We start from the raw sequence: 12,519 nt of genomic DNA on the forward strand, positions 1-12,519 counted from the left end.
CACATCCAAGAATTTTTTTGTTTTGATAGTACACCTATCATCAAAAGCTTTACACGTATGAGAAATATCAATCTATATTATAAATATAACAAAATATCTATACATTTATTTACTTTTTTCCTGTTTTCTATAGACACATTTTCATTTAAATAGCATTCAGTTTACCTTTTATGCAAAGATACTTTAGTATCGATCTGCCCATCTTTACTTTCTCTCAGAAGAAGCAATGGCACCAGATATTCTTGTTGAGTTCAATTACAAATTGGAAATGGTTCTTTGAGCCAAACCCCATTGAAACAGACAGATGCAGCAGAGTGGCGTGTAGTTAAATGCATTCTGATTGGCAGTAATGGCTGGCTTTCACTAATCTAGCTAAACAGGCCTTTGCAGCAGCGTTAATCACAACACAAACCCAGCCAGGCAGCATTATACACTAATCAAGCTCCTTATTAGCACTGTGTTTGTAAGATTAGACCACAGAGCTCCATACGGATGCCAGTCTGACTGAAAGAAGAGAAACAGCAGTGGGGGAAATTAGAGTTAAATTTGCTTGACTGCACTTCCTTCTTGGATTTGGCTGAGCTGCGATGCTGAGGGAAATTTTAAATATATTGCATGTTTTATATATGACTACTACAAGTATAAGTGGTGAGGCCTTAAAATGGGTTATCAAACATTGACTGTCATCCAATAATCTGTTAGAGTTTATAAAATGGTGTGAAATCTTCTGCGGTGGTCTTTGCAGACTATACATGGCCATTGTGGAAGCCAGTCCATAGCACCAGATTCTTACCACAATGTGCCACAATTAAAAAAACAATGATTATACTTTCTGCTGCTGCTCCAGAGCTCCTTGTATGACTGTGCTTCCAAGCAAGTATACAATCCTTTTCCATTTAGTTACTGTAGTTTATAAAGTATAATATAGTTTATAAAATGTGCAAAATCTGATGCTGGATTAGCATTCTACATACATTCTGATTAGATCCTCTGTGGCGTAACCTCTGGTGAACCTGGCCTATGTTTGCATGATTGCAGCAGTTGAACTTGGCTATAATTCAAAAGGTCATGGATTCAGCCCCAGCTGATGTTTACTGTCATTGTACGCTTTAGCAAAGCACTTAACCCCAGAGGACTTGTCCCTGCAGATGGTGGATGTAAGTCACTTTGAGCAAAAGTGTCAGCTAAAAGTAAGTGTATGCTATGTTGTATGTATGCTATCATTGTTTGCTTGTTTTAGCCACCCATTTGTTTGTCTTTGTGCATTGCATCAATTGTATGTTACCTACCTTGGTGTGACTTGAGAATAAAAATCAGATTAGGATTAAGATTTCCATGCCGGTCTAAAATGGTCTATGCTGGTTTATGCTGGTACTAGTGCTCAACAAGCACGATCCTACTGGTTAACCAGCATACCATCATCCAAAACACAACATATGCTGGTTTTGCTGGTGGCCAGGCATTCTAGTCTATGTTGGTTTTTCCTAGCTGGGATTTGATACATTGGGAACTTTTCTAATATGCAACATGACTTGCAAAATAATTGTTATGTTTGTAAGATTGTTTGCTACACAAATTATAAAGCTATCAGACACGTTTTCGTGTTTTGTCATGGCTAATTTGTGGATTTGTTTAGATTAGATTTAGATTAGATTAGATTCAACTTTATTGTCATTGTGCAGAGTACAAGTACAGGGCCAATGAAATGTAGTTAGCATCTAACCAGAAGTGCAATATATAACATTATTTACATAAAGTGCGGTGGTAACAGTGACCAGTGCATAAATATAACTGTTATATACATGTGTGTATAAGTGAAATGTGAAATATGTAATATAAAATATGAGACATACAATATAAAATATAGTGTTATATATGCAGTGTTATATGTATCTATCTATCTGTGTATTATGTTTATATACAGGAATGTACATATTGAATATATAGTATATAATATACATATATACATAACACATACATAAAGTGAGATATGCAGTAATATGAATGTAGGTTATTATATACACATGCGTATACAAATATAGACATGTAGATGTAATAGATACTGTACAGATCAGGGAGCAGCAATACAAATGAAAGTTGTATGAATGAAGTATATCATCAGTGCAGAAGGTGTTGGAAGTGCAGTTTTTTAAAGTGACTGTGTAGCGTTCGTCAGGATAACCGCCTCAGGAAAAAAGCTTTTCCTAAGCCTGCTGGTGCGGGAGCGGAGGCTCCTGTAACGCCTGCCAGATGGTAAGAGGCTGAAAAGTCTATGATTTGGGTGGGTAACATCTTTGATGATGTTTCTTGCCCTGCCCATGCAGCGTTTGTGGTATATGTCCTCGATGGTGGGTAAATCGGTGCCTGTGATGCGCTGCGCCGTTTTTACTACCCGCTGGAGTGCTTTGCGGTCAGCAGCGCAGCAACTGCCGTACCATACAGAGATGCAGTTGGTGAGTATGCTCTCAATGGTACAGCGGTAAAAGTTCACCAGGATCCTGGGAGACAGGTGAGCTTTCTTGAGGCTCCGTAGAAAATAAAGGCGCTGCTGCGTCTTTTTGATGAGGACGGAGGAGTTCAAGGACCAGGTGAGATCCTTGGAGATGTGGAGACCAAGGAACTTGAAGCTGGACACCTGGTCCACTGCAACTCCACTGATGGAGATGGGGGTGTGAGCCTGGTTCCTAGTCCGTCTGAAGTCCATGATGATCTCCTTTGTTTTGTGCGTGTTGAGTGCCAGGTTGTTGTTATGGCACCATGAGGAGAGATGCTGTACTTCGTCCCTGTAGGCCGTCTCATCATTATCTGTGATCAGGCCTATCACCGTGGTGTCGTCTGCGAACTTGACTATGGTGTTTGAGCCATAAACAGGTACACAGTCATGGGTGAAGAGGGAGTACAGTATCGGACTCAAAACACAGCCTTTTGGAACGCCAGTGTTCAGGGTGATGTGTGATGAATGGAGATTGCCTAATTTAACAGACTGGGGTCTGTTAGTCAGGACGTCCAAAATCCAGTTGCAAAGTGATGTGCTGATGCCCAGATGGTTGAGCTTGGATATCAGCATGGACGGGATCACTGTGTTAAATGCTGAACTGAAATCAATGAAGAGCATTCTCACATATGAGTTCTGACAGTCCAGGTGGGTCAGTGCAGTGTGTAGTGCTGTGGAGATGGCGTCCTCAGTGGATCTATTGCTCCGATATGCGAACTGGTGTGGGTCCAGCGTAGCAGGTAGGCAGAACTTCAGGTGGGAAAGAACTAGTCTTTCAAAGCACTTGGAGATGATTGGGGTGAGTGCAACAGGTCGGAAGTCATTCAGGGCTGAAGCAGTTGAGTGCTTTGGCACTGGCACAATGGTGGCAGACTTGAAGATGGATGGGACAGCTGCCTGGGCCAGCGAGACATTGAAGATGTGTGTGAAGACACCCGAGAGTTCCTCAGCACAGGACAGTTTATCCACAGGCTATCAAAATTCTCCTTATCACTTCATTGCAATTAAGTTTCCTGAGTGTTCAGTATTTTCCAGGTTACAATTGCCTCAAACAGCCATTCACTGTAGGCACACATTCAAATTCAAGAGCACATTTGATGGGTCACCCTTATGCTAAAGCTTTATTCACAACCAGTGAAATACCTCTCCAGCTTTGCCTCATTCCAGTGTCATTACACTGTCCCTGTGTTCTTTCCATCCAACATGTCATGGCCCAGACCCATGCAGAGCCCTTCAGTGGCCTATAGCCCTACACCACAATCAGTATGCTTCCAATTACGGACAAAAGTAGCGAGGCGGTCCCTCGCAACATGTGGTTCCATTTAGAGCAGGTGAAACAATGTAGGAAAATAGATCCGTCATTCGTTGCATTCCAGAGGTCAGGAGAGAGCAGCATTAAATCATAGCAGACTAATCCTAGAAAGGTTGGGAAAGAGGAGAGGAGGGCCAACAGGAGACCATGTTGACTTCAGTGGGTATAGCACTTCAGAGCTCTGCAGGAGCCTGATGGCACTTTGAGCCTCATGATCCATGATTTTGTTATCATCATCATCATAGAATTTACTTATTTATTTATTGTGCGACACGATGCTGATGGAATTTCTGTTATGCTTGAAGCCTGGGAACCTACAGCTCATTCCGATCCTGACCCCCTGGGCCGGACCGCCCAGGTGTTTCTCTTCAAAACATCTTAGGAAGTATCTAATTTGATTTGGGGTAGGAGGGAAAGTTGCTTTTTTTTTAAACCTCAGCCTGTAGCTTCAATGTTTCCCACAGTACTGAGTCTTAATAGCATCTAGGTCTTCACTAAAACCAGGGGTGTCCAAACTTTTTTATCAAAAATGGGCCAGATTGTGTCATGTCAAAATACCTGAGAGCTGAGATATTATTCACAATTGATTTAAAATATAATGCGCTCAAAATCTCAGCACATAGAAGCATTGGAACCTTCTGTGTGTTACCTTGTTTCCTATCACAGGATAAAAGATGCACAAGATTTATGTTATTGTTGGATTACTCATACAGAGCAATTTAGATGAGTAAATGCTTATAACAAATCAAATTTAAGACTTCTACTTCAATCACATATTTTCCTATTCAAGTGTTTACTTGTCCAAAAATCTACATATTTTTGATGTTGTTAGATCATATACTGCAAAAAATGATATTTTGTCAAGTAACATGATAAAGACATGTAAAAATTTGGTTTATTGACTAGAATTAAGATCACTTGGCAAGATGCTATTTTTTGCAGTGTGTTCTTTACACAGTCAAATAAAAGCAGCAACAGCATTCAGAATTCGCTTTATTAAATGAAAGAGCAGACTGAACAGGTTAAATAGCCAAATTTTTAATTTTTAATATTTACTAAACTACTGAGTTTGATCTAATAAGAAGTTGGTGCTGTGAGACTCAAGTTGCTTGCAGGTGCTTTCATTTTTCTGCCATCTCCTGAATATTTATTATATCATCCATGTTTCATGTTTACTGATTTTGAATTCATTATAGTGTTTTGAAGAATGACGCAAAACTATTAAGATTTCCATCTCAGAGACAGGGCATCTTTGGTACATATTTGATGTCTTTATTTTACAGCTAATAAGTCTTAAGACTGAAAAAGAATGAAGGCTGGTGATAAACACAGTAACTAAACATTTATAGCTATAGCTGTTATAGCTAGTGATATCAAATTTCACTTGAATGTATGGTCATACAACACAATAAACACACATTAAAACTTTCTTTTACATTTTTTGTTTTTAGCCATTTATCCACAGTGGATGAATGCCATATGATCAAAATCAGAACAGGTTTACATTGACTAGCACTGAAAATATAAACATATCTAGCTAGCTATGGAAGCTATATTGGTCATGCATTTTGTCAGAACAACCACTGAGCTCAACTTCAATATTTAGGTATTTAGATTGCAATATTTGTCATTTGAAGAACTGTTCATTAGGTTAAATATGTGTATATTGTAGTAAAGCATTTTTTGCTGTGAGAACAGGTTTAGCAACACACCCACTGGGGAGCTGCAGCCCACAGGTTGAAAACAGCCCTAGAACAGTCTAAAACATGCAGGCATAACAATAAAATACACCCTGTTTTTGGCTTAATCATTGATGATTATTTGCTAGCTGTTCCTATTGGTATGTGTATCCATTACCTGATTACGCTACCTGAAGGCCTGCTACCTTGTCCAGGAGTCTAAACAGACTTGGCTGCAGGGGTGATTAGCACATTGCTAGCCACAGTTATAGCAACTAACCTTTTTCATATGCTCCAAATAGCATAATGAGAAACACAAAGGTACTCCAGAGTCATATAGCAAGCCATGCTGCCAAAACCAACCCGAGTCTCCCTGTTAAAAATGCAGCCACTCCATTTTCAGTGGCCTCTCAAGGCGTGCTCCCCCTCCCCTCACATTCCGTGGTCCACTCCAGGTTTTTATACTCATGTAAAACCAGAAATTAAAGTTAACGTTAATTTGTTCTGCAGTCTATTTTCTCTTTAAGCTAATGAACACAAGGAATGTGCCCTGTTTCCCTCCAAAAAAATCCAAGGTCCATTCTTACTGGCTCTCTTAAACTGGCTGCTTTCTTTTACTTTTTCATTTCATTAGTGAGAGACGAAGGGTAAAGAATAAGGAGTGTGTTGGATGTAGTGTTCCAAAATGTGTTTTTATAAGATCATGAATAGCTGGGCACTTTGATTGCTGATTGGACTTAATATCAGGAAACAGAACATTACAGGCCATTAGGCTTGTGTTCCACGACTGATTACCCATATGAGCACGCCACACTATTATACAGTCATCCATCTCTCTCTCTCTCTCTCTCTCTTTCTCTCTCTCTCTCTGTCTCAATGCCATCTTTTTTGCCTCAGTGCCATGCTTCACTGCATAGCAGGCAAGTCAAATAAAATATGCGGCTGGCTATATCATCATCTACACCAGAGGTGCCCAACCTGACTCCTTGAAATATAGTGTCCTGCAGAGTTTAGTTACAGCTTCAGTGAAATAAACCTTGATGTCTTCTGTAACTTGCAGGGTGGCTAAAGTCTGCTATACCATAGGTCTCCGGTAACAGGGTGGAACCTCTGATCTTTGTTCATGCTCATTTTCCTTAGAACTAAAAGGTCTAAAACGGTCAGGGTAGCTGCACCCAAGCTGTATTCGGCAAGGGTGGAGAAACTCTGGAGATGGTTGGTGTAAAAGTAGAGGAGGCAGATGATCCGCTGTGGCGACCCCTAAAGGGAGCAGCCGAAAGAAGAAGAAGAAGAAGAAGAAGAAGAAGAATAGGTATAGTCAAATGAAGAGCCTTTTTTCCAATGTAAATTTCCAGTAAATTACTGGCTGAGAAGCACTATTTTTCCAGTTGTTATGTGACAATACAGGAGATTACTATATTTTAATTATGACACTAAGCGTACAGAAGAAGACAGCTACCTCACTGTAATCTTGTAATCCAAGTGACAATAACAGTATATCGTTGCTATTTTATTTAAAATGGTAAAGCAAATTACTTTGAATTTACTTTTATTGACCAGTTTAAAATCATGTTACTTGACAAAATATCATTTTTTGCAGTATATGATCTAACAACATCAAAAATATGTAGATTTTTGGACAAGTAAATACTTGAATAGGAAAATATGTGATAGAAGTAGAAGTCTTAAATTTGATTTGTTATAAGCATTTACTCATCTAAATTGCTCTGTATGAGTAATCCAACAATAACATAAATCTTGTGCATCTTTTATCCTGTGATAGGAAACAAGGTAACACACAGAAGGTTCCAATGCTTCTATGTGCTGAGATTTTGAGCACATGATAATACTAGTAGTAGCCAGTCATTTACTGTAATTTTACAGTAAAATCATTACAGAGTATTTTATTTATGTGTTTGTGTTGTGTGAAAGGAGAAAAGGCTAGTACTCCTCTTGACAAGGATGGACGATGTCCTTATACATACATGGTTGAAGCATTGCCACCTACTTAGTGGAATCTCTAAATGTCTAATGCAATACACAGATTAGCCCAATATTCAAGAGTAAAGGAGGCTTCATGTGTTTCTTAATGTTGATTTAAATGGAGTGATACCTCTATAGTTGTAGGGGCAGTCGTGGGCTGGAGGTTAGGGAACCTGCACTGTGATTGGAAGGTTGCTGGTTCGATCCCCTTGGCTGACAGTCCATGACTGAAGTGCCCTTGAGCAAGGTACCCAACCTCCAACAGCTCTGCGGGTACTGTGGATGGGGCTGCTCACTGCTCTGGGCAAGTGTGCTCACCGCCCCCTAGTGTGTGTGGGAGTGTGTGTTTCACTACATGGATGGGTTAAATGTTGAGGACAAATTCCTCTGTGTGCAAGCACAATTGGTTAGTGGTTCTGAATTCTAATCATCATATTGTTATGGGTATTTTATAAAGGTAATAAGCCACTCAAGTTTGACAATGATTTCATCAATGATTTCATCACAGGCACTAACAGGAAATAATCAGCTTGTGCTAGCTTACAATCTCCTGTTGTTCTGAATTAGTTAACCATGTAAATGGCCAGGGCCCACCAGCAGACCCAAAGTTCCATTACATTACATTACATTACATTACATACAGCTCAGCCAGGTTGCACTGAAATCCCTATAGTTACTGAACAATGAGCCTAAGTATGAAAAAAGCCTGGGATTTTAAGGGGTTAAGTCTATTCACCAAAGTTTGTAGAGTAGTCAGAGAGCTAAGCCTGCAGTCCATTTACCCTAAATCTGCCTCTCCTTGTACCCTAACTAGCAGGGAGGCTTGGGACATTGCCAGGTCTGCTGTGGTTTGGCAGGACATGCTTTCACTGGGTAAACCCAATTAAGGAACTAATGAACTGCATCGTTCAGGAGAGATTGCAGGTATCTGCATTTAGAAACAATGTTTGTGGTCCCTAGATGTAAAGAGTTAACCACGACCATTTATCATGCTGTTTGCGCTTCTACTTTAACCCTTTGAATTCACCACTTGTGGTAGGTGTTGATTAATGCCTGACACTCCGCAGGCCTCCAGTATCATTAACATGTAATACATGTGCACTTAATGAGATGGCTCGTGCAAACCACATGCGACTTGTAAAGCCATTGTTGGTTATGTCAGTTTATGGCTTACAGGCTCTTGAAAAGGTTCTGATAAGATTGTAGTCTTCTATGTTATGAACACTTCAGATTCTTTGTGTACTTTTATTTTCCTTTTAAAGAAGTAATAAAATAACTCTGAAAATTGGATTAAAAAGGTATTTGGAAGAAAAAATATATTGGAATATTCCTTTGGAATATGAAGCTTGTTGACTGCTTTGACTTTTCTTTTTTTTTTCTTAAGAAGTTGAACTTTAATTATTTTCTTCCGTTTAGTGCTTACATTTGACATGGAATAACCTAATCAATCAATTTGTCGCACCCATTTTCATGTAAACTGCACCGAGAAGGAGAGGAAGCCTTTTGGAGAATAAAGAGACTGCATTCCTTTCTTGTGGTCTTGGTGGAAACGAGGCTTGAAAAAACCTTTTGAGCTCAGTGATTAACTTTATGTTAGTGAATGCAACTCATGGGCTGAAATGTCTTCTTGTCCTCACATACTCTGTATTTAATTTCCTACTTAGATCTGTGGAAGGCACCATGAACAGGACTAAGTATGATTTACAAAAGAACCAGAACTCTTGTAGTCATGAGTGATTGGTGAACACAGACCCTTTGGTCTCATATTGAAATGTCAACAAAATGAGCAAAATAACTGCCAGTTTCTTCCTGTGTTTCTAATTCCAGTCAAAGTGGTCCTTTCATCATGCACAATATGTTAATATAATGCACAGCAGATTCAAAAACAAGCTTAATCTTGGAAATGCATGGTGTGGTTTTCCCTTTCAACCCTAAGCACATTATTCCTTCTTATAGCCTAGGGAGAAAAAAAATAATGTTACTTAATGGAAGTGATTAAGTACTCTACCTGTGTTTTTACTTGTTTGCTTTTCATGAAGAGGTAAACAAGTAAACAAAAAAATAAGAGGGCCAAAAAGCCAAAAATAAACCTAGATGTTGTTGCTCTGTAGCTAAGTTAATTTAACACCTCTGTTCAGAGCTTCAGTAAATAAGATTTTACATTGAAAAACACCTCAAATATCTTAGATAAACCTCAGGTACCCCACCTAGCCTAGATCCACCGTTATCAACCCCTATAAACACCCTCATTCCTTTCTGCTTATTCCTGTAACTCCTCCTTGTGTTCTGCTTACTGGTAGTGAATGGATGAGGGCAAAAATCCAAAACAAAAAGCCATAGCGGACAGTGTGAGGACCTGCCTTTGTTTTGGGACAAAAGACCCCCCCCTTCCCAAAACTTAGCAAGAGAAGTGATGGGTGATGAGATTAAAGGCTTATGCAAGAGCAGGGATGCCAGCCTGGCGCCCACCTATAATGCCCCCTGCCTGAGGCAGTACGGGCAATGAGGGGCAGGATTTCATTGCTTTCCCTGAAGAGCATGTGGAACAATATGCTTACCAACCCAGAGCAAACAGTAAATTATACAGGGATCACTTATTTGACCATTAAAGTTAGTTCCTCTGACAGGTTTTAGCTTTATGTCATGCTCCAGTTGTATAGAGGAGCCTATTTTAAACCATATTTATTCAGTATTTAGTTATAATTATGGTGCAATCTAAAAACCGCTTGTGTAATCATGTGATCTAAAACCTCTAATGTAGTCTTAAACTCATGGTGCAGTCTTAACCCCTGGTACAGTCTAAAACCCCTAGCTCAGTCATAAACCCCTGGCACAGTCTAAAACTCCTAGTTGAGTCTTAAACCCCTGGTACAGTCTAAAACCCCTTGTTCAGGCTTAATCCCCTGGTACAGTCTAAAACTGATAGTTCAGTCTTAAATCTCTGGTACAGTCTAAAATACCTAGTCCAGTCCTAAACCCTGGTACAGTCTAAAACCCCTAGTTCAGTCTTAAACCCCTGGTACAGTCTAAAACTCCTAGTTTAGTCTAAAACCCCTGGTAAACTCTAAAACCTCTAGTTCAGTCTTAAACCCCTGGTGCTTTGTAAAAACCCTGGTACAATCTTAAGCCTTGTGGTGTAGTTTAAACCCCTGGTGCAATTAACCCCCTGGTGCAGTCTGAAAATAAAAATCCTAAACATTTTTTGAGCCTGCGTGTGACGATAATACATAAAGACATTTGATCTGGACCAAAAACCCTCATAAAGTCAGACCCGACGCCGCTCATTTTTAAATGATTACTTTACGCTTTCACAGTGACTTGCCGCAGCGTGCGCACACCATATTTTAGAATATTCTTTTTTTCTCCTGACTCATGCTACTTCTTTCAGATTTGACAGAAAAAATACATAGTGCTGTTTTAAAGTCACTTGAATGTAAAAAACAAAAGAAAAAAGTATATTCTGACTCTCAATTTTGTGTACTAAAATATTTATATATTTTAGTACACAAACTTTGTACTTGAGTACTTATATTTAGACTTTCACTAATTTAAATGATTATAGTTTATTTTTCCCACACCTGCATTTATGAAATGTTGTGGCTTCATGCCAGTTTCCCTCCTTTCAGTGATGCACACAAAGCTACTGTAGTTCTAAAAGCGCCCCCTTGTGGAGAATCTCTAGTCTACTATTGCTCCTAAACACAAGAGAATACTTGAATGAATGAGTGAGTAACTAAGTGAGTTACAAACCAGGTCCATAAGGTTTGCATCTAAAAAAAATAAAATGTGTACCACAACATACTATTTTGAATCCAACCAAGTCAAAGTGATTCTCCATGCTTGCCCATGAATATCACAAAAATGCCCTAAATATCTTAATTCAAAAACAATCTGCTGCTTGATTTACTATGAAACTGATGGAATGGGTATGGTCAACCTCCAGAGCGAAGCGGAAAGGTTCGCTTGGGTTGCGCTGTCAGAGCGGACGTCAGAGGTGTCTGACTCCGCTCCAAACCCCCTCATCACCCTGCTGCCTCCCCAGAGACTGAACTTTATCTCCGCTTCTTGACTGATGCTACTGATGGCTTTGGCTCTGTGCTCTGCAATTGTGGGGTTGTGGGGGGAACATGCCTCAGACAGCGTCTCCAGATGAGAGCAGGATCTGGGCATGGGCCGGGCATGGCTGTGGCTGGCCTTAAAATAGTCTGCGGTGGGGTTGGTATTTCATAACTGTGACCGGGACAGGCCTGAAACAGGATCTAGCCACTGTCTACGCACATCTGACATGGCCGTGGTGGAAATGGGAAAGACTAACCCATCTGCCCTCAAGAGACAAGAGTTTGGCTCCGGCAGTAGCAGTAGCACAGCAGTCATGAAAATGGGTAGCATTTGCTCCAATGCAGCTCCTGTTGGAAATTATTCTTAATGGCGCAAAACACATGTAGGTTACAGTTCTGTCCTGCATTAAAAATGCATATTAGAAAAGTCAACAAGTAAACATAACTAAACTAAACTTTTTCTATTGTTATTAAATATGAACAAAACCTTCAAACAGAATAAAACAGTCCTGGTAACATTTATTTGGATGGTCCTTTGTAGATGCTTGGTAGATATTCGGTTTATTTCTAACTAACATTCAACAAAATATCTATTAAATGCAACTTGACGTTGTATGTGAAAGATTCTATTAAATCTGTCCCTCATCCTAAACCTTATACAAACCCTAACCTCAAAGCAAAACCTACACCTACTCCTAGACCTAATCCTAATCTTAATGTTGCTGATAATCAACCGTACATCACCAGAAATGTGTTAATAACGTAAGTATCTGTAGATCATCTACAGGGTACCATCCAAATAAAGTGCGAGGGCAGATCGGAATGTTTGTCATGTCTGCTGAGGAAATGGACTCGATTTCCCATGATCCATTCGGAGATCAGCTGACCCCTGATTCTCCCCCACGATCCTATCAACGTTCGCGATCTCCTGATTATTGACTGGTGCCGTCTGTGTATTGATCATGTGGTCTTCTTAGTTAGTTTAAAAGCCCG

General features: G+C 39.8%; 1 non-coding gene across 1 annotated transcript; it reads left to right on the forward strand.

The window, feature by feature from the left end:
- The first annotated feature begins 7,403 nt into the window (after positions 1-7,403).
- LOC119264513 lies at positions 7,404-7,517 on the forward strand. The gene has a single exon (XR_005131085.1). It is a non-coding gene; the product is annotated as a U6atac minor spliceosomal RNA (small nuclear RNA).
- The last annotated feature ends 5,002 nt before the right edge of the window (positions 7,518-12,519 follow it).

This window comes from Pygocentrus nattereri, chromosome 11 (assembly GCF_015220715.1).
Source record: "Pygocentrus nattereri isolate fPygNat1 chromosome 11, fPygNat1.pri, whole genome shotgun sequence".
Classification (NCBI taxonomy): Eukaryota; Metazoa; Chordata; class Actinopteri; order Characiformes; family Serrasalmidae; genus Pygocentrus; species Pygocentrus nattereri.